This window comes from Phodopus roborovskii, unplaced genomic scaffold (assembly GCF_943737965.1).
Source record: "Phodopus roborovskii unplaced genomic scaffold, PHOROB, whole genome shotgun sequence".
In the NCBI taxonomy this organism is placed as follows: Eukaryota; Metazoa; Chordata; class Mammalia; order Rodentia; family Cricetidae; genus Phodopus; species Phodopus roborovskii.
Genome location: NW_026126588.1, coordinates 24,421,640 through 24,445,463, shown reverse-complemented (window position 1 = coordinate 24,445,463; position 23,824 = coordinate 24,421,640).

Sequence of the window (23,824 nt, the reverse complement as noted above, 5' to 3'; positions counted from 1 at the left end):
TGTTGAGGGTCAGAAGTAAAACTAGCTGGGAGAGCTCGAGCCCATATAAAACACCCCTGAAATGGTGGTCCTGTTCTTCACCAACGCATTTCAGCAGACTTCTTTTCAGAGGTGATGGGGGACAAGAGTTACCTGCTACCTTAGGAACAATCCATCCGCGTATCCTCTGGGTAACTAAACTTGGAACTGATGATGAACTCCCCCATAGTAAGGCTCACCCAGTCCCTGGGCATCAAACCCAGCTCAGAAGTTGGTGAAGAGGTCAGAGATGGGGCAGGTGATGTTGGATCTCTCTTACACTGGGCAAAACCTCCTCTACCTCTCCCCAAAGTGAAATCTGGGTCTTTAGACCGCAGGTGCCTTCCAGTAGTAAATTTGGTTGGAAAGCCCTTTCTTGGAACTCCTGGTAGCAGTCCCGGCAGGGGAGAAGAGAAAATACGCTTTCATAAACATTCATAGACAATGAATAGTCCCTATGTGTCATATTTTCTCTCTCTCTCTCTAAATCCTTGTCATCAGGGCTGAGTCTGTCTCCACATGCCAGGAATTTACAATTAGACAGAAATACCCTGCTGCCACTTACTGATGACCTCAACCTGCAGCCAGCAGAAGACAGGGGCTGGATTACACACATGCACTCCATCTAATTGTGTGTGTGTGTGTGTTTTCTCTACTAAAACAGAAGAGTCCAGGAAACAAAAGAGAACAGCCCTCCCACCCCCATAGCACCCCCTCCTGTGAAACCCAGCCTGCATTATTGTCTCTTACTAGTTCTTGGTGAATGGTAACCATTTCTTACATGGGTAGAAATAGAGACAAAAAAAAAATGGTTTTGGTGTTGTGTAAAAAATAAGAATCTTACAAAAAGGCCGTCTCTTATTTGTGTGTGTTTGTGCGTGTATTCTCATGTATGTGGGATCGTGTGTGTGCCCGTGCGTGCACACGTGCATGGCTGGAGACCTGAGGTTGAGGCTGGGTGGCTGTGTCTGTCGATGCTAATCTTACATTCGGAAGCAGAAGAAACATGGCATTTGTCTGCTGGCTAGTCAGCTTCAGGGACTTCCTCCTTGCCTTACGTGGGTGCCAGGGATCCAAACTCAGGTCCTCATGGCTGTGCAATGAGAGCTTTCCCTCCAGGAACCCTCTCTCTAGCCCCACCCCATATTTTCTCCTCGTGCTGGGGGTTGATTTAGGGCTGTGCTTAAGAGAAAGTTATGTCCTTCCCTACACCATTTCCCTTCCTTTCCCCCTCCCCTGCTTCCCTTCCTTCCTTGTCTCCCGTGGGTCCAGGCTGGCCTCCCTGGACTCTCTACCCTATGGAAGAATTCTAGTGACATAGGCACCTACCACCATTCTTCCTTAAAACAAAACCAAATTAAACGAACAAACAAAAAACCTCCAAATCTATTATCAGCCAGTAGAGAGAGTCGTGGGTTAAACTCAAGCAACTCAAATCTGATTGCTGGTTTCCCGTCACACACTTTGACAGACAGGTACTTGTGTAGCTGGTGAGTAGCCTAGTTTCATTCTGCTGTAGTGATAAAATACTGACCTGAAGCAACTGGGGAAAGAAAGAGTTTTTTATACTTCCAGGTCATAGTGCACCATCGAGGGAAGTCAGCGTGGGAACCAAATCAGGGACCCGGAGGAAGGACACGGGGAATGTTGCTTCCGGATTTCTTTCTTAATTTACTCTGCTCTCATATCTTACATTCCAACCAGCCCCTCCATGCCCTGTCCCCCATCCCCATCCACTCCTCCTCCTTTCCCTTCAGAAAGGGGCAGGCCTCCCTCCCAGATATATCAATTAAGCATGGCATATAAAGTTGCAATAAGACCAGGCACCTCCCCTTCGTTAAGGCTGGAGGAGGCATGCGCCACCACAGTCTGGTTGGGAATTGCGTTCTAAGAAAGCAGATGAGGCCGAATAGTGCCACGATAAAGTACAATAGAGGTTTTTCTTGCCCGACTTTCCCTGCAGACTGCACATAGGCTTCTCCAGCATAAGCCAGGTATAGAAAAGGGCACCAGTTCACACCGGCTGTCAGTCAATGCCTGGCAAACCAGCCATGAACAGAATATTTACTGGAATCTGAACTGAGTTCCCAATTCTCAGCACTCAAGGAGGGAAAAGACAGGAAAGACAGCTTTTACTCATCTTTATGGTTGGAGCACTTCTCAAAGACAATTTCTGCAACATTCCCAGAGATAATAAGGAGTTCCTGTGAGGATTAATAAATGAACAAACAGTTCTTATGGACAGGCCCTAGGCCTTACCCTTTCTGAGGTGTGGATGAGGGTGGGTTGGGGAGGGGGGGGAGGAGGGGAGGAGACGAGAAGAGGAGGGAGGGGAAGCTGTGGTTGGTATGTAAAGTGAATAAAACATAAAATAAAACATTAAAAAAAATAAACCCTTCCTTCCTGGCATCCAGGCGTCATTCAGCTAGATCACCCACGCGGCTTGAAGCAGATGACGGCTCTGAACTTCAGGGTTTCATTTCTATTAAATTCTGCGGCATATGATCTCGAACAAACATTTGTTGTCAATATTTGGCGAAAAGTCTGATTCGATCAAGTAAATAAAGCATTAGAAAAAATAATTTCATTCCTTTGCTTAACTAAATCCATTAAGACTCTAACAGAAGTAGAAGTGGGAACAGAGGGTATCCAAGACAAGACAGGGAGACCCGTTGCGCATTTGCATTTCAAAATTAATTCCTGCCCTAATTATTCATCAGCAGAACATAAATTAAATAAATACAACTTAGAGTGAGCCTCGGGACACCCACAGGATTCTCCTCTCCAGGGTTAATTGTCATCACGCCCGCATGGGACCCTCTGCTTTTGCTGTCTTTCTAGAACGGAGGAAAGCTAGAAGCCGACGCTAGAATCACCGTGTGGAAATACAGAAGACTCCAGGGGAAGGGGTGCGTCATTGGCCTGGTCCTGTGTTATGGTTTGGATCTCAAACGGCCCCCAGGGACTCATGCTTAGAATGTTGCTGCCCAGCTGGTGGTGGGTGAGGTGACTTTAAGGAACTGTGGAACTTTCAGGACATAGGGTCTGGCTTTCAGGAGTATGTTCCCAGCAGGAGGCCTTGGAGAATTCAGCCCGACTCTAGGTCCCTATGTCCTCCTCAGTCCCCAGTGTACTTCATAGACTAAGTAACTCCGCCATGCTGTCCTCACTGGGCTTTTCCTGCACCCGTGAGCTCAGCTATTTTTCTTTCTCTGTCAGCCCTCTTGGTCCAAGCACTGAAAAGGTGAGTAATACAATCCGCGAGAGGCAGGGAGGTCACTGGAAAGTGTTGGGACCCAAGAATTGTCTGGGAAGTCTTGCTAAAGTTACAACTGTTCCTTGGCTTGACTTCATGGCTCTAAAATGGAACCAGAAGAGCAGTAAATGTAGTCCAGGGTGGAGATATTTACCCACCTCTCTGTACATACAGTAGGTTGAATCACGTGTTCGCCTCATCTGGTTCCCCTCCGTTAGCTCGGGGTGCTGTAAATATGCCGTACAACAGGAAGTCCATGCAACATTCTGTTTCTCAAGGTTCTGCATGCTGAGCAGTCCAAGACCAAGGGGCAGCTTGATCCAAGTTCCAAGTGAGGGTTTTCTCCTCGGTTTGCCAGTGGCTGGCTTTCTTTGTCCTTACGTGGTAGTGGTAGGGAGACCTAATCACTTCCTAAACACTCTTCCAGAAACTGCCCTGCTGGCAGTTAGGGCTTTAACATGAATTTCAAGGAGGCACATATTCAGTCAACAGCAGCCCCAATCTGTGTCCACAGAACTGCAGGAGGCATTCAGCACAGCTGGAGTAGTTTCTTTGTCACGTAATCAAGCGTGCATTGTTGGCGATCTCCAGCAAAAGCTCACGAAACAACACAATGATAACTGAATAACAAACAACCCCAAATCTCAGGGACTTCAATTAAGCATCATCTATGCTCCCCGCTTGCTTCCTGGGATGCAGGTCAGCTGATGTCTGGCGGATGGAGGCTGGGCTCAGCTAGGCGGCTTCCTTCCCAGGATGCTCTGCAGTGCACACGCCCAGTGTCAAAGACTTTGTTTTCCAAGGCAGGTTTGAGCTCAGGTCTGTTTCACCTGCTTCTCATTCTGAAAGACTCATCAGAGGGCACAGAGCTGCCTGGTATGTGTGTGTGTGTGTTTTGTATACATGTGTATGTGTTTCTGTGAGTGGATATATGTGCCCATGCATACATGTGTGTGGAGCCCAGAGTTTGACATCTGGCATCTTCCTTGACCATTTCCTATTTTACTTTTTCTTTCTTCCTTAAAAAAAAAAAGTATTTATTTTACATCTTAGCTGTAGCTTCCCCTTCTTCCTCTCCTCCTAGTTCCCCCCCCTCACCCCATCACCCTATTTCCACCCCGTAATCTACTCCTCCTTCTTTTCTGTGTGGGAAAGGGCAGGTCTCCCTTGAGTACCAACAAAACAAGGCTTATCAAATTGCAATAAGACTAAGTACCTCTCCAAGTACTAAGGCTGGGTAAGGCCACCCAGTGTGGGCAATACCATATCAGAAGCCAGTAGAAGAGTCAGAGACAGCCCCTGTTCCCATTGCTAGGAGTCCCACAAGAGGACCAAACTACGCAACTGTAACATGTATGCAGAGGGCTTAGGTAAATACCATACAGACTCCCTGCTTGCCAGTTCAGTCTCTGTGAGAGCCCAGGTTAGTTGATTCTGTGGGTTTTCTTGTGGTGTCCTTGACCCCTCTGGCTCCTACAATCCTTTCTCTCTCTTCTGCAGGGTTCTCTGAACTCCACCTAAGGCAGTTTGACTGTGGGTCTGAATCTGTTTCTGTCAGTTGCTCTGTTGACAATTGTCTAGGCACCAGTCTGGTCACAGGAGATGGCCGGGTTAAGCTAATCTTTTTCTTTTAAGAGAGGGTTTGTCACTGAACCTGGAGCTCACCAACTAACCAGTAAGCCCTACAGAGTTCCCTGTTTCTGCCCCCTCCAGCACATACATTATTAATATGACCTCCAAGCCTGGCTTTTTGCATGCTGGGTGGGGATCTGAATTCAGGTCCTTGTGATTATGTTTGCTCACACGGCTGGTTTATGATTTCCCTTTTGAAGTGGATGTAGAAGCTCACGGATCCATATCGACACCCAGCCATCTGCCCTTTCATTGGCAGATAAGACTCAGGCCCAAGGTTAACTGCAGTGGAACAAAACCAATCCCTTCCCACGGAGGCCCATCTTTATGTGTCAAGATATGAACCTTGAATATTTGCTGAAAAAAAAATAATTCAATCTACCAAGGGTATCAATATTTAATGGAAGTCCTTTATTTACAAATTTAAGAATTTACACATGAATTATTTAGTGTACCCTTTCCCTTCATTTCCTTCGTTTTTCTTCTGAGTTTGTTAATTATCAGTAAGTTAGATTAGCTAAAACATTAAAAACAAAATTTTCCTCTGCAAGATGGCTATGTAGAATTTTCAGAAGAACTTGACTTTGAATGAACCATTTGCAGAACAGCCTGAGGGGCCAGACCAGCCTTCAGCCTGCTGTTTGAGGAAAGGTTTTATGGGATGTGGATCTGAGGGCCCTATTTGGTTTGGAGGCCATGCGCTGAGCCACCTGGTATAAGCCAGATATGCAAGAATCCCACCTCCCCAGATGCGCATGACTCCAGTGTTCTGATTTCAGCATCCCCTCTTCCCTGTCACCAACTGGCAAAGGGATGTTTTTCTGATCATTTTGCACTCATTAAGTGCAGCTGTCACAACAGTGAGTACTGGGATGGATGCATGCAAAACTTTCCTGCCATGTCAAAATAAGCCCAGATGCTTTTTTTTTTTTAAAGGCACAAAACCTTTGAAGCTTGTTTTCCAAAAGTATTGATGATTTCACATTTTGTCGTTGACAATGCAGTCTGTTCCATGTAACCTAGTTTAAATCTTGGAGTTTCTGTCCCTCCTGGTCCCTCAGATGTTCAGTCCCAAATAAGCACACAGACGCCTGTATGAATCATAAACTGTTAGGCCCTTTAGCTCAGGCTTATTATTAACTAGCTCTTACAACTTCAGTTTACCCATGATTCTTATCTATGTTTAGCATCTTGTCTTGGTACCTTTTCTCAGTAAGGCGTTCTCCTCTTGCTGCCTCAGCATCTGGCTGGCGGACTGCGTCTCTTCCTTTCTTCTTCCCAGAATTCTCCTGGTCTGGTCACCCCACCTGGCTACTGGCCAATCAGTGTTTCATTAGACCACAGCGTCGGCCCAGTCTCAAGGAGCATCATCCATCACAGATATGGAACAGAAGCATTTCACTACAAAATTTGGGTACCTAGTGACAGGTTTTCACTGGTTTGACTAATCTCTACTAACTTGGTAAGGTGGGGCTCGCATAGAAATGCTATACGAATCAAGTAAGTGAATATTTACTCCACACCCTAATAGGGAGTTCAAACAAGGAGGAAAAATTCTGGAATCTCAAGCAGGCGCCCCAAGTTAGCTCTCAGGTAGGAAGATCTTGATTTTGATGTGGTCCTTACAGTACTTTCCACTCATACCTAGGCCCCAGGGGGAGCCACTGATAAGGACTGTGGATGCTCTACCATCATCCTGCTGATGGAGTCCTCCTACGTCTTCCAGACTAAATCAAAAGTTGGCTCTGGCCTTTCCCTCTCTGGGAAACCTTCCCAGCACAGCCCTACGCTGGGTGACAGGACCGTCTTTTGTTATCACCTCCATCTTCTTTGCTCAGTAGTTCTTGAGCCTCTGGTCCATGGATCCATGCCAGGTCATTCACCACCAATGGAGGACAGAGACAAGAAAGGAAGGAAGGAGAGAGAAGGGGGAGAGGAGAGCAGTAGAATCAGGTGGCTGCAGCGATGGGGGTGGGCACATCATCCTGCTGCATGTTGCTGTGTGTGCCAGGTATCACGCGCTTGACATCCTTGTTTTTAGTCTGTGTTCTCTCCCTTTGTGAGGGCCACAACACAGCGCCCTAGGCATTTGGGAAAGCAGTTCTGATTAAAGAGCAGGAACACTCATCCACTGGGTGAGGCGTCAAGAGCTGACCCCACCTAACGGATTGGATTTGCAGGAGTACTTCCCATTCTGCAACTGGCAATCGAGTTGCCCACAGACAGATCTCCCAGCAGAGAGCCAAGTGGTTTATCAGTCTGGACTTCCCTGTTCTTCTGTCACAGGGTGGGGCATTCCAGTGACCCAAAGCTGGCACAAAGTCTACTTCTCACTTGCTCTGCCTTCTTGGGACAGTTGAGTCTACCTCATGGCAAATGAGCAAGAATCTGACATGTGGCTTCTACCGTGAGGCCACGATGGGAAGGAAAATAGAGAGAATGGGTAGAAGCAGTGAAATAGAGAGTTACAGGCGAGAGCCTGGATCCTCTAGTGGTCCTGCTGTTATCTCTGTGTGCACTGGGGGCGGAGATGAGGTGAGGAGGAGTAGGGTCCATGTAGGTGAGGGTGTGCTGAGCTTGAGGTGTTTCAGGGTCTTGGAGGAGTCCTTTGCCTTCCCTAGGCTCCTCCAACCCTGGAGAAATGAAGAACATTTTGGCCCGAGTGCTCTTACTATGAGTTGAGTAGCTCTTATCCAAAACTTCTGGGAGCAGAAGCATTGCAGATTTGTAAGAATTATGGAATATTTTGCACGTACATATGAGATGACTTGGGGATGGGGCCCACGACTGAAAGCTATAAAATTTGCCTATATTTCATGTACACCTTGTAGACGTAGGATGAGGGTTAATTTTGTGTGTACTTTGTCATTCACCATTTTTTTTTTTTAAATTTACTTTTACATAGCAACCATTGTTTCTGTACCGCTCTGTCTTCCTGTTGCCTCCCTCCACCTCCCTTCTGCTGCCTACCCCATCCACTCTTTCATTTCCATTCGGATGGGGTTTTGATGCTTCATAAGAGGTCACGGATAGGATTTTCCACCTAGGGTACCCCATCTGCACTCAAATTTTGTTTTGGAGCACTTCTGGCCTAAAGATGTTTGGAGTAGGGATGGGGGTCAACCTACAACGTGAACTTATTAAATCACAGAAAAGTTAATTTAGTAAGCTTTTATCAGTAAGTCCACAATAGCTAAGTGGGAATTATCTGCTCTTCAAACTGGGAGGAGCCATGTATGTACACAGACACACTTCTGTTGTGAGATGTGTACCTAGTAGATGAAGACAGCTGTGCTCCCAGGCCTCCTCAGTGGCCATGTGCAGGGTCAGGGTAGTTCCTTGACTTCCCTGGGGCAGGGGAGGAGGATGAAGAGATGCAGATTAGCAGGGTGAGGTGGGACGGAAGCAGGGCCAGCATCTCTGACTTCCTGGACCATGTTCTCCCTACCCGTGGTGGGCTTTGGGACTCAGGTCAGCTGGGAGTGTGTGTTTCCTTCCTGACCTGGCAGGAAATGTGCGGATGATTGAAGAGTCAGCTTGTGGGCAGTGAATCGCGCTGGCTGTCTCCTGGTCCTTTCTTTGCTCTGTCTGTTGCTGTTTCTGCTCCTCCACGGTGTCCAAGTTGACTGCTACGTCCCTGCAGAATGGCAACTCGTACACCGTTCCTCAGGCATCACAGCTGTTTATCCCAATTACGTTGTTCACGCATGTCTTAAAAGCAGAGTCTGTGCCCTTTATATTAAATACAAAGAATTCACAATTCAATATAATTGGAATTTTTCTTTTTTGAGTATTGTTCTAAAACTCTTAAGTATTGTTTAGGAAGCCCCAAGGTAAAGGACGTGCCCAGAAAGGGACCCCGAAGACTGTGGCTTACTTGAAGCCAATGGCCAGTCCCCCAAATCAGGGCGGGCATCGGCCTCGTGTACCGAGGACCACTCCACACGTGGGAGACTTTAGAATTTATCTTTTCATTAACAGATGCTTTGGAAAGTGCACCGTCCCTAATTCCCTTCGTTGAAAGATGGGAACTTTAATGTGCAGTTAATTAAATGTTGTGTTGATTCACAAGCCCTGAGCTCTCCGAGGCCTCAGGGAGGTGGAGGCAGGTTTAGAAATCAAACATCCAGAGGGCTTGCTGGCCCCATCTGACCACAGAGCAGGCAGCACTGTTTGCTGTACATGCCCCGAGGCCTTGGAGTTATCCCAGTGGCCAGGACTGAGTTGCAAGCCCCAGGATTCCCACCGGCCTGCTCTGTTGACTAGAGAAGAGAAATGGTTCTCAGGCAACAGGGATGGGCTTTGGGAGAGGAGTCGGAGGCCTGAGCCTCCCTTTCTCAGGGTGCATGACTTTCAGATGAATATTTTTCTCTTTTTTTTCTGGGGCTTGAGCCATCTTTTTGCTGAGTGGAACTCTGTTATATATTAGAGTTCTTTTCACAACAAACTAAAGCCCCCAGCTGCGGTACTGGCTGCAGCCTCCAGGCTCTTTGTGTGCTGTCATTGACTGGGAGAGCGGGAAGTTGTGTGTGTGTGTGTGTGTGTGTGTAACACAGTGCCATGTCTCCAGCCTGGGTTAGGGGACATGGACTGCGATGGCGTTGGGGGGCACTTGGCAAGAATACAAAAGTCTATTATGATAGAACAGGAAGACACTCACTCACATTTATTTGTTTTTTTCCTGAAATATAATTATGGTGTGTTGGAGTGGGGCAGTGTGACAATCCTACACGTCTTATAATGGTCTGATCAACATAATTCACATTTCCATTTGCTTACACCATGACCGTGCTGTGTAGCACGGATAATAAAAATCCAGAGAGAGAGAGAGAGAGAGATTGGGGTTCAAGCTGAAGATCAGAAAAGCAAAGCAGCCAACCACTAGAGAGTTCTTTGCTCTACCAAGATGGGGTGGGGGTGACCGTGTTCTTAGTGTGTCTGCAGACTGAATACCCTGTCTGCACCTGACTTACATTCCTCTTTGGTGCTGGGACTGAAGGCATGTACAGCCACCACCCAGCTTCTGTGGGTAACTAGTACAGCTGCTGGAATTAAAGGTGTGTGCCACCACTGCCAGGCCTCTACGGCTGACTGGTGTGGCTAGCTTTGCACTCTGACTTTTCAGGCAAGCTTTATTTGTTAGGTCATAAACAAGAAGTATCGCCGCAGTCCTGTGTTTTGTGGACTCTGGTCCTCTCTCTTCTAGTCTCCCGTGAAAGCCGCGATAAGCTATGGTGAGCATACTTTCACCCTCTGCAGAGGGCTGTGACACCCCCGTTCTCAAGCTGGTGGAGTTCTGAGAAGGCGAGTTCTCTGCGCGGGAAAGGAGTGGCTCTCTTTTGGAGGGAGAGCGTACTTTGCTCCAAGGTACTCAGCCATTGCCTGTGAACTGTGACAAACTTCTCATCCGTTCGGCCCCCAACTAAAGGCACAACTTACATAGCTACCGAATGACAATTTGCAGGGTTATCTGCCACCAGAGCTTGCCTTCCTCAGCCCCATACCTGGTACAAGTGAGCTTGCTGGGACATTTTGGCACCGTATCCCTCCCTCTGGTCATCTTAGTTAACCTGGCCCCCAAAAGAACTGGCAACGATGTGAGGGCTGAAGGCTGGGCAGTGCTACTACTATCTTCCTTATTATGAATAAAAAATTTAAACCCAAGCTGATAAACATATTTTTTTTTCACACTGAATTCATCAGGAATACATTAACATTTTCTAAAAGGTAAAGAGAGGGGGAAAATATGAAAGAACAGAAAGGGATGCATTTGCCAGACAGCATCTTTGTTTCCCTCAGCCCCTGTCCCTGAGCCAGGGCGTCACCCCCATCGCTAACACACGGGGAAGGAACCTATGGACCCCGCGATCACTCATGGCTGAGCAGAATGCATTCCTGGGAGCCTCACTCATCCCTGGGGTGCACAGCGTGCTTTGCATAGGCGCCGTGAAATGGTCCAGGCTTTGCAGCATTAGTTACGATCATATATATATATATATATATATATATATATATATATATATATATATCCAGTTACTTTCTGGGGTGACATATGGCTGAGTTGGTTTGATGCCCAGGAATCTCAATGTCCCTCCCAGGAGGGTGAGCCCTGGCTCCATCCTTCACCCATGACATCCTGGGGACAGACCTGTACAAGATCTCCAGTGAAGAAAATCACATCCACCTGTGCCAAGACTAAAGCTGCTTTGGGTCCTGGTGCTTGGCAATTGCTGAGTTCCCTTCTGTGGTGATGACTTTTCCTACATCAGAGGAGTTATGAATGGGACCCAAACCCATCTGTCTAAAACCCAAGCATGATGATAGTCCACAGCAAACAGACAGTAGCAGAGAGTGGAGTTTTCCCTTCCCTTCCCTTCCCTTCCCTTCCATTCCTTTCCCTTCCCTTCCCTTCCCTTCCTTTCCCTTCCCTTCCCTTCCCTTCCCTCCTCTCCCCTTCCCTCCCCTCCTCTCCCCTTCCCTCCCCTCTCCTTCCCTTTTATCGAAGGTGCTCTCACCTGCAAAGGAGGAACCATTCGTCTGTTCACCTTGTTCCGATACTGTGTCATAGTCTCAGACTCACTTCAGGCACATCCAGCTCCAGCCAAGGAGTGACAAAACCTGTCCCCACTCAAGGGTTGTGACCCTCGTCAGTTCATCCGAACATTCATTTAGCCCACCACAGATTAGCTCAGCGAGCTCTCTTGAAATCAGCTCTGTGCTCAGAATAGGGATGCAGGAGGAGGCTTACTGAGGAAAGAACCAACACCATTGAGAACTGAGTGGTGCTGGATTGTTGATAACGTAGCAAATGGTTCATCATGCCCTGTTCTGTCCCAGAGTAGGAAAGCAGATGTCATCTATAGGAGGGACAGGGGAGACTCTCCCTCACATTCATTGCCTCGCTGTGGCCTGAGAGGGCTGAGCCTCTGGCTGGCAGCTCCCCAAAAAGGCAGCAGGTTCAGCTCAGAGGGCAACGAACCTCCTCCACATTGGAACCACATCTCCCTTGCCCTTTGAAAGTGACTGCCTGGGTCCCTGGCTTAAGAGGTCCCACCGTGCTGATTTCAGGCTAGCTCCAACATCTCAAGAACCACATTCTGGGCTCTGCACACAGAGCCCAGGACACAGAAAGTCTACTGTTCTGGTTCTGTGCAGACATTTCGGTGGTACAAGCCTGATTTCTGGAATCTCCCTCTGAGTGCTGTGCACAGGGCTTGTGCCTGGGGCTTGGAACTGCTGGGCCTTCTTCTGGTCTTATCATGTGATCTTAGGATGGAGTACATTTGGGAATCATTGTGCGATGCCAAGAGGTCCAGTGGCTAGCTCACAGTCCCATGGCTAATCCTGAGTGGGTGCAGTTTTTGACCCCTCATTTTGGGGATGTGCGTAGAGCACACTTATAAGAGGCTCAGGCCTTACCCTACCTGGGGAGCGGATGGGGGATGGGATGGGGGTCTGTGTGTGTGTGGGGGGGGGATGGGAGGATGGGAGGAGGTGCATGGCCTCTTCCATAGTTCTTGGTTTCCATGACTTAATTTGTCACTCTGAAGGCACTATAGCAGAAAGGGGTTTTGGTAATATTACAGAATGAAGTAGAAAGGTGCACGGCTGTGTTCTTGGCTTATTGTAAATCAATCATTACATAACTAAGCAGACTATGCCATGCACCTGGAATGTCTTTTACTCAAAAACGATGATGAGCAATAAGGTAGCCTTAAGCTTCAGGAACAGCCCTTGATCTAGGAGCAGAAGGCACAGTTCAGAAACAGGAGGCCCCTGAACGCATATGCTGTCAAGTTCAAGCCATAGCGACCCCTCCAGCTGTGACTGACTTGCAGCACTGAGCATGAGGAGTTGGCTGTCAGCCTGGGATGAAGAGAGGATGACCCAGAGCTGTGACATCAGAGGTCAGGGACCTGTCACTAGTGTCTCGAATTAAAGAGAAAAGGGCCCTGCCCTTCCCACTCATCCTCAAAAAGGAGAGATCAAAGACTGGCTGACGTTTCTCTTTTTTACGAGTAGCCAGCAAAGGACGAAATTTCTTCCAGAAGGAATTTTTGCAAATATTCCTGTCCATGTGCTTCAAGTGCTTTGTATGTGTTTTATTATGATTTGTAAAACACATAGGACATTGTTGCATGGCAGACTTTTCTGGGGAGATGCTCCACACACATGCACATATCACTCCTACATATAATTTAAAATATATGTCCATATAATTTAAAATAATATAAATAAAAATCTTGAAAAGAAACCAGTGTGGATGGCCCTGGAGGAATGATACCTAAAATGGTATCATTTCTACAAGCATGTGTACACTCTCATACATGTGCACCCATGAACATGCACACACACACACATACACACAGAGAAATAAAAAAGCACACACTATCAATATATTTCTGTGTTATACTATAGCATTAAGTCTGAAGATAGAGACATCTTCCAGATACCTGACTCTCAGTTTATAGTCCCTGAACATGTCTTGGTGTGACTTTTGCCACTTTGTATAATTTCTGACAACTCCAGCCCACTTACACAGGCCTGATATTAATTCAACTCTGCGGGCTGTGGCGGTGAAATAGTAGCCAGAGCCACCGTGATCTTATTTCCACGGTAACTGCGGCTTTGGTGAGCCAGCCTCACAAGTTGGCTGACAGATGAATGAAAACCAAACTGTTGGCAGGGCTTTCTCAGGAGATCTGGGCGCTGGCATGGCTTGGCCTTAGGCTGATTTGTCAGCGTCACGTCTGGAGCCAAGAGCTCACGAGGCCTCATCCTGTCCAGGCATACAGACTGTAGTGGGTCTGTCAGCGGTTCTCTGAAGACATGTGACTCGTGGAATAAATGGCCTCGTGGGGCCCTTGACCCTTTGCAAACACTGGTCTCTACGACGGTTAGCCGGGATATTTAGTAAGGTCGTGGGTGGAAGGAACTCTGCGAATGAACTCTCTCGTCGCTTGGGATGCTTGGGACGGGCTCTACAGTCCTTTGACATTTGAATTGCTTCTGTGTTCAAGCTACTGCATTTCTTGTGTGTGGGAAGAAATTCCTATAATGTAAATTCAAACACTCTAAAGTGTTTTTATCATCTCTGCAGCAGTTTTTTTTTTTTTTTTTTTTTTTTTTTTTTTTTTGCTACCTAGGGTGCAGGGACCATGCTTGCTTACCTACTTAAATTTCAAGCAGCACCTAATGGGGCCTCTTACACCCCAGCTGACCCCTCCAAAGCCTCTACTTACCTTCGCCACAAGCTTGGAAGGGGGTGCATGGCTGTCATTGTGTTGAGTGTGTTGCTATAAACTTGAGGCTATGTGTGAATAGCCTAAGGCCGGTGCAGAGCTGTCCTCCGGCTTGAAGCAATGCTACCTCTGTGGTCCTGCACACAGAATCAAGGTATGCTGGCTGCTTTACTTCCTTTACATTTATTTATTTTCTGTGTGCACACAATACTATAACACAAATAGTAGCTAGAGGTCAGAGGAACCCTTGTAGGACACAGCTGTCTTCTTCTACCACATGGGTTCTGGCAACCAAACTCACATCATCAGGCTTGGTGGTCAGTGCCTTCACCTTCTCACCATTTTGCCCTACCACTCCCTTTATTCTCTACCGGAAGCAGAATGCTAAAGCCACCAGGAAAGGGCTTGTCCATCCTACTTTGCAACTTGTCCCTTTATCCTAGTGATCTTCATAGTCAGCGACTCTTTTTCCACATTGACTTTAATTTCAAGAATTATATATACATATATACATATACACACATATATGCACATATATATTGTGTGTATGTATGTGTGTGTATACAAGCATGCATATGCAAAGGCCACAGCACCACGAGCAGCAGTTGGTTCTCTTCTATCACACTTGCTGGCATGTGTCCTGCCTGTTGAGTGGCCTTACTATCCTTATTGCTTTTAAACCCCTTTCCCCCAAGTTCAAGGCATGACCTTCCCACTGTGTAAAAGAGAGAGGAAGAATCAACGGTTACACAATTCTGCATCCAAATCCTTAGTTCTTTGGGAACAAACATACACACGCATGTGTGCACCCCCAAACACACACCCGCATCCAGATAACTCCAGCTGTGCATCCTTTTGCTGTAATATAGTGAAAAGTTAAGCATTTCTTAACTATTGGTTATTTTTTTTTCATTTTGAAAAAACTGTGTTGTTTGTCTCTCCCTACAGCTCCACAGAAGGAACTCATAGTTGGTAATGCCAACCTGGTCTAAGCCCATGGCTTGAGAGGTGATAGGCCCAAGGGAGGTGGGTAGGCATGGGTGAATCAGCTACTGTTGTTTTGCTAAGTGGACATATTTAACTATTCCTCTATCTATATACTCATAGACCATACTCTTGGTTAGAGCTGCTTCTGCTTGCATTGGGATGTAACTGGGCCATGTGTTGAGAACAAGTGGCTATTGAGTATTCAGTCCTAAATGGGACATTTGTATAAATCTCCCCCCCCCAAACTCAGGCAACATCATGAAGAAATATAAGATTTGTAGGATGGGAATGGCTGCTGTAGAATGCTTTCTTATGGGTAAGACATGGCTGATGTACCCATAAACACATAGCAGCAGTGACTACCTGCTCAAGAGCTTCACAAGATTGGGCCATCAACATTCTCTCCTGAATGGAGGAAGGGATAATAAGACCCCCATCTTCCCAGAAGGAAGACAGGTAACTAAAACTTGCTCAGGGAGGGAGAGTCATTTTCCTTAACATTGAAGCCACCAGGACATTGCCCCCACCAAAATAAATAGCCCTTGCCTACACTTATGCAGGAAACCCCTATTAAATATGTCGACTCAACCATAAACAAACAAACACTTGGCATACAAGTTGGAGGACTTGGAAAGAAGGGATTTATTGGGAGTAGTTAAGAGAAGGTAATGAGACTTTGAGCAAAGAATACAATATACATGTATGAAGTTGTAAAAAAGAAGTAAGTACATCAAATACGTAAAAATAAAGGCAAGTATCGCACAGATTAAATAGATACTGACTTTTAATTCCTCAAAGGTAATGTCTTCTAACTGTGCTCTGTGCCTTCTACAGCAAGCAAAATAGGTGCTTTTACCGACTGAGTTTTAGGACCCCCCCCAGACTCTTCTGTGGACATAAATACTTCACGTAACAAATTCTTGGGAAGAAAGTGTCCAGGATCTGCATAGTTATGCAGTGTTGCCTTCTTAAATTCTGAGGCATCAAGGACTGGTTTTAAAATCTGGTACAAGCCGGAGGGCATTGTGTGTGTGTCTTTAGTTAGGGCTTGAACTTAGGAGTTAGGTTTAAATTTCTCTTTGAGTTCCAGTCTAGTCTCCATAGTGAGTTCTGGTGAGACCCTGTCATGAAAACTCACCAAACAAGCGAACAAAGTCAGGAACAGTATACACATATCACGACACTGGAAACGTTGCTGTGCTGGGCTTTGCTCTGTCCTGATGCCATTGTTATTGTGGGAGACCGTGTTTCTTCTTTATGAGGTCTTACTTTATGAGAACTTCCCAAGTAAACAGTTCATTTCCAGTTGGGCAGTACGTTTGAGTCCGGACCTGATGTGTGGGAGGCACAAAGGCAGGAGGCAAGGAGAAATCAGGGGGGACTAGGGAGAACTGTCATTCCAGGTGCTTAGGTGCCTCTTAGCCCTCTGTCTCTCTTCCGACTCACCGTCACTGTGTCATCCGCCAACCGAGATCAGGAAGGTAAGCGAAACTGAGGATGCAAGGGGAGACCCAGAACTGGACAGAAGTCTTCGTTCAGGAGACGATTACATTTGATTTCGCTCCACGAAGAAAAGATCAGAATGCCGAAAGGGAGAAGAGAAAGGGAGGGAAGGGAGAGGCTCGAGAGGAAGGGCAGGGATGCAATACAGAGGCGGGTGGGGGTTTTGGTCCCTCAGCAATCTGGCTCAGTCCTACTCTTCACTTGGGGGGGCGCTGAGCACTGAAGGCGGGGTCAGGAGAGTACCAAGCCCCTGAATTTTCCTGTACCTCTAACCAGCCTTCCCACCCTGACCCCTACCTCTTTTCGCTAGCTCTTTTTCCTCTTGCCTTCCTCCACAACACTACCTCTCCGTGCATACAGCAGGTACAGTCTCCCCAATGCAACCATGCCCATCTGGTCCACCACCCCTGCATGGGACCCTGTGATTGGCTGCCCAGAAGAAACCGCAGTCCCTCTAGACAGTGCCCACATCTGCTGTGCAGTGCGCGCGTGATTTCCTAAACACGAAGGGGGAGTAATAACCATGACTCCGTTTGTTCATGTGCATCCCATGCAAGGACCCAGCACTGCGTCCCTCCCCCACCCCCCACCTTGAAAGCTCTGCCATTGGCCACAGGAGCATCAATTTTCCGAAGAAGCACACACTGAAGACTGGTCCAAGGGCTGCTTCCTGTGTGGGCAGGAGCGTTCCACAAGAGTGAGGATGCACAAATGAATATCGAACACATGTAGCATCTCCTAGGCACCAAGCTACGTTCAGCAGGAATGTATCTTGCAGATCTAAGGCGCTGTGATTTTTGTGCCAAGTTGTCACGTTTTTTTTTCTCCCCCTAGACTAGCAGATTTTGATCAATGTTTAGTCAAGGGGACCGGCATCCCGTATTTCACAGGTTTTCCTCTCTAAGCCACAAGTTTTCCAGTCTGATAAGGTAAAAGAGCATCTCTCACCTGCCTCCATTGTCAGTCTTCTGGTGGGTCCTTTGGCTTGCAGCTGTGTCTCTGCTTTTGCCTCACACAGAACCGCTGGCAAGAAGAGCTCTAGAGAATTAGTTAAGGACGGAGAGGGAGGAGAGACAAGAGGTGCCTTCCCCCAAGAAACGGGGGAAACGCAAGGAAGAGAAGGTGTTAGCGATGGGGCACAGGCTTGTCAGGGAAGGATGCCTACTGATGTCTTCTCTCCACATCTCCCTCAGGCCCAGCCAGCTCTTCATCATTTCTCAGCAGCTCTTTGGAGACAGAGACTTGAAAGCGAACCATAGGTCAAAGGCAGGGATGAGGGTCTCCTTTGTCCTTAGCCTCACATCGCCTTTGTGCCCCTGCTTTCCCCAGGAGCAGGTACCACACCACTCTCCATGCGGCTCACATCTTCCTTCGGGATGACAACATCGCACCTTCGCCATCCCATTTACATTTCAAACTGCCACCCGCCTGCTCTTGATTAATTATTTAGTAACCCAACTATTCTTGAGCGTGTATGAGCCACCCCCTCCTTTTTTTTTTTTTTTTGGTTTAAACTTCCCTTCCTTGAATCTCATGTAGTTTTCAAAATGAAACGCCACAGCCCTTTCTATCTACGGCCTTTTTCTATCTACATTGGACCATGGTCCCCCTTCTTTGTGGCAGACCACCTGGGCTTAATCCACTGTCTAGCTGCTCCCCTACCTAGTCTAGATTTGACCCACCCCATTTTAAGTAAGTAAATAACCATGTTTAGGAAGCCCAACTTCAAGATTTTTTTTTTTTTTTTTAATTATTGGTAGTACATATATAGAGAAGTGTATGGGATGGGGATTCACTACTCAAGGGAGTTGGTGGTATCCCCAGCTTAAGCAGTGTTTACTATAATGGATGAGTAGTTTGTATGCTGTGTCTGAACATTATTTATGTAATCTCTTCAATGGGCATGAGTGTGTGTGTGTGACAGTAGTCAAAGGAACACATGCGATAGAAAGGGACAATACTGCCTGAAAACTCTGAGACGCGATCGCTCTTTCTCAGTGGGAAGGAAAGTTAGCATAGAGGCATCCTCATGAACAAGTGGGGGAATTTATTATGTCGATGTAGATAACGGATGCATGGCACAAGATTCATGGGACTGGCTCAAATATAATTTTATCGGGGGAGAAATCACTTACACGCGATGCAGATGACTGCCTCCCTGAGAGGGAGCAAGAGAATGATCCTGTCCTGGACCCCAGACCAAATACCGCCTGCTCACCTAGGAAACTGTGACCACTCCCAGAAGGGCGTGGCCAATGCCACAGGTGTGGCTGGGTGGCTCTCTCACTGTATTGTATGGATACCTTTATCCTGAGAAGTTTTCTTAACAATGCTGGAGTGAGGAGCTCCTTCTCCGGTCAGTGGGAACTTGGCCAGAATTCATGTTCTGGAGCTTACTCATCAAAACATTCTAGATAGAAAGTGTTTTATTTTCCTGGACCTCAGTTCCCTCACCTGCAAAGTAGGCCATACCTCAAGAGATACTATGAAGTAAAAGCTGGTTGTCTGGGTTAGATATACATCTGGCACATAGTAGGTGTTCAGCAAATAGTTTTGCTCTTTTCAAATCCGGGTGGATTAATGTTTGTTTATAACTAAGCTCAGTTCAGCTTTCAAAGGGACAAAAGTAGGTTCTGGATAACCAATCCTTGAAGAACACAGATCATAACCTTCACCACAGGAGGAGAAGGAATTTACTTTTTCCTATCTATCTATCTATCTATCTATCTATCTATCTATCTATCTATCTATCTATCCACCCACCATCTATCTATCGTCTGTCTGCCTGTCATCTCTCTATGTCTTGATCCACTCTCTGTGTACATTTAGACTTCCCTCCCTGTTGAATAGCTTCTGGAAACAGGAAGTTCTTCTGACTCGATGGCCAGTTCTGGAGTTTGGAAGGGAAAACTGAGGTGATCTGGTCATGCTGTTGGACAAACTGGCTGATGTCAATACCACGTGTATGAGTTCCGCCTGTGGGCTTGTTCATGAAGCCAGGAAGGTGATGTCTGACTGCGAATGTCCTACAGGGTAACCCTACAGCAGGCACTCCACTCTGGTGATAGAATCCAAGCCACTGCTCCACTCCTTAGCTGTGTAATCTCAGGATCAGCAATGACATTTGCACTCACATGAAAAGAACAGCCAAGTTACCTGACACTCACCACATGTGGGCTTGCACACTCCCTGTCAGTTCAAACCTCTCCAGTGTATGGAGTTTTCTGGTCCGGCAGATTCTGTGACTTCTTGTTGCTGCCTAGGCTTGAGCCTCAAATCCTGCCTTATTTCTCTAGTTTGCTTCCTTTTATTTCCTTTTACTAAGGAGTTTTTAGACGCCTCATATAGAAGGCAGAGAGAGTGTACCCTGCACTTGTTGGTAATATGAGGTGTTGAGTGGTTGGATTGCTGTCAAAGAACAAAATGAACTGCATCTCTGTTCATATAAACAAACAAACAAACAAACAAAAACTCCAGAGTAAGCTTCTGAAGTAAAGTCAGGGATCCTGGCAGGATCCAGAAGGTGTGCAACTCTTTGACTCCATGTTATAGGGCTGATAGCTGCCTGCCGGGAATCTGTTTCAAGAAGAGGCCAAGGCAGAGAGCCTGTCAGTTACTTTCTATGGTAGAGCTGCAGCTTGCCCAGCCCATCCCTGGCTTCCCTGGGACAGCTCTCTATGCCACTAGACTCTCCATAGTAAGGGGCAAGTACTCTTATTATGGAAGCTACCAGAAGCAAATCTCCATGCCTCAGTCTCCATACCTACCTACCTTCTAAGAGCTAATGTGGAAACTTCAGGGAATGTATGAACAGTATGGTGGAAACATACATCGGCTTAAATCCTCCAGGTGTTAGAAACATCCCTGCCAATTGAAAAATCGATGGATTCAAATCTGGGGCAGGCAGGGGCAGTCATCCCAGAGGAGAGAGAGGCAGGCAAGGGCCTGGAGCCTGTCCAAGGAGCTCTAACAGTCATGGAAGGCAGTGCTGTATGCCAGCGTGAATACCACCTGGCTGAGAATGCTTTCTGCCCCCTTCTTCCCCCCTTCTCCCAGTCCCTTGCTGGCCTGGGTGGGCAGAGCAATCTGCTGTGCCTGTAGTTAGTATCTGAGGCAGAGGAACCTTCTAAATGTGCCGGTGGCTGCAGCCAACCTGGCCCCTTATAAGGAGCCACCCTGCATTTGGTGATCTTTGCAAATCAACTCTCACCCAGAAGGAAGACTGATTAGCACCGGGGTAGTGATACAGAATGCCAAGTTCGCGTTAGAGATGGCACTTCTGGGTGAAGGGAGCCCAGAGCCTTTACAGGAAAAAGTTTTTGGTACATATTCCCAAGGCATAAGGTGTTCCTTAGGCCAGAGCCTAGAAAAGCTGTCAGGCTTTGCTGTGCCCCTCACATCCTCCGATCTCCCTGTCTTAAGTAGGTTTGTGGAAACTTTTTCCATGTCCAGGCAAGATGGACAACCAAAGTTCTGCCATTCAGTTTTCATTCGGGTGAGCTCTTTTTAAATAACAGGAAGATTATAAAACTGTTAAAGTAAGATCAATGCTACAATAAACTCTAACATCCCAGAAAATTTAAATAGGGCTATAACATTCATTTAGTAAGTGGAGATGTCATCAGTGGTCATGTATGTGGATTAAGTTACTACCTGTGGGGGTCGGGTGTTTGTCTCTCTACATAAAAATCCTGGCATAGATGTTTAAGCTCTGTGCTGGTGCTGTCTTCCTTTTCTTTGGGCGACAGTGGCTTTCCTGTTTAAAATACTAGACTGCCGGATTGTCTGCTCTCCAAATTTGGTTGCTCCTTGATGATGTTTCCATGTGAGCCTGCATCCCCAAGGACACAGCTCAGTCCGAGATGGCAGCTGTAGTGGCCTCTTGTCATAGCTGATTCCTAGCAGCAGGACAGAGGGACGGGGAAGATCCAGTAAAGGGGACATACTTGCTCTGTCAAAAGGGAACATTCGGGAGTCATGGCACTCACATTTTCATTATGGCTCACTGGCTATGCCAGAGGGCATCATGTCTGTGATTATATAACCACGTCCTGTTGGCCACAGTCTATAAACAAAGAATCAGAGAGCATGCCATTCCAATAGTTTCTGTTCCTCCGTGAAATGACACGAACATTCCTCTGTCCATATTCCCTAAGTAGTTTAGCAGGTACCCAGGTGTAGGGCCCTTCATGGACCCCCGGGAACCTTGAGTAAGCCTGTGCTGTTGGCTGGAATATTCTGTAATATTAGCTGGAACATCTTGCTCCAGAGTTGTTACTGATACTCTGCCTGATTTGCTAACACACATCTGCTGGGGAAGAACTAACTCGGAGAACTTGCATGCTTGACTGTGGATTGTTTTCCACTGTGTTGTGAGTCAGTATATAAACCAGGTCCTTCCCCTCAATAACTGGCATTCGGCATTTCTGTTGCACAGATGACCTGCTGTCTTGTTTCTTATTTAAAACTCTAGGCCATTGTCCAATTAGTGGAACAGATTGTATCGTGGGTGCTACACCCAGGTTTTTCTCAGCAGTCCTTGAGTGCTCCATTAGGTCAAAGGAGACTTGCCTTTGTCGTTATCCCCTCTAGTCCCTGAGTGGTTTCTGATCAGGTTCTTTTCATTGCTCATCTCCCCCCATCCCCCTTTGAGGTCGTAATAGAGCCACTCATATCCAAGCTACACTGTTTTGGTCACTTACATTCATAGAGAGGCTTAGCTACGGTAACAGTCAACATTTGCTGTAACAGTCAACATTTGCCAAAGCCTTTTTACTTGTTGGCCTTTACACCCAGTTTGTATTACTTTCTCCATCCACAAGCACAGTCTTGGAAAATGAAAGCTGTTCATAGACAAGAGGAATGGCACAGGAACTTGAGATGGACGTATGGAAGGCCTGAACCCTGGTCCTCCAGCATGCCATTGCTGAGCTCAATAGCTTTATCAAAAGTTAGGAGGGTTTCTATTAGAGTGTTGAGACCCCCCGCACCAAGCAAGCACATTATCTGTTGGACATTTCTCTGGTCTCTGACAGTCTGTATTATTTCTGCTGTTTCTTTCTTAACATATTGATCACTGTAAAGAGTGACCAACAGTAAACAGAAACACCAACAGAATCAGAAAGAAGCACTTGGTAGGAGAGTTCCCCTTAGTATTCCCAAGCCCTTGCTGGCCCCATAGATAAGGAGGACAATTTAGCATCATCCTTTCCCAGGTTAGTTAAGAAACAATAGTGGTGCTGAGCCTACAGGTCAGCACTTGCCTTCAGGACAGCTAAGAATCCAAGGCTGTGTCATCATTAATAATAACCAAACATTACAGTCAAACACAGCACAGCAATCTAGAAAGTCCCTGGAGAGTGCTGCTCACCCATTTTGCCTGATTTAGAAATCTCTGAGATTATTGGCAAAGTGGGAGGGATGGGTGGAGAAGGTTGGAAGCTCCAAAGAACATTTGGATAGCACAGAACCCACAAGTCCTGTGCTCGGAACTCTGTGTCCAAGCCTGCGGCTCATAAAGCGCGAAACTTACCAATTCGGTGGTCATTGTGAGTTAAGCATGAACGTGTCAGTCAGCTGTAGAAACTGTTGTCTGCAAGCCCATTTAGGTCCTAAAGATAGACCGAGTGGATTCCATGATGTCTGCATTGGTTGGAACACATCGTGCTATGCTGTGATAATAAATATAAACCTGGGTAGGAGGAACCCAGCCCAAGAGATGCTGATACCCCATCTTTACAATACCTAGTTCAGGTCAGTAGGGGTCTCCTCTATGTGATGCCTCAGAGGTCAAAGCTCCTTCTACTCTGAGCTGTCATCATCTCAGTGTGTGGCTCCCAGCGGGAGAGAGAGCATAGGCCGTTCATAACTATCTTTGCTAAAAACACATTCCTTCACACAAAGTCCTGTGTAGCTATTTCCTCTGAATTACAATGACCACAGTTGCTCTCAAATAATGACAATGAAACTTAGTATTAACTATAAGTGCTCTGCTGATAGCTTAGGCTTGTTTCTAACTAGCTCACACAATTTAAGTTAACCCACTTCTGTTAATCTATGTGGGGCCACAAGGCTCCTTTACCTCATTTGTGAACTTCATATGTTGCTTCTTCTGTGTCGGGCTCTAATTCCGCCCTTCTCCTTCTTCCCAGCATTCTCTCTGCTCCAAGACTCTGCCAAGCTATTG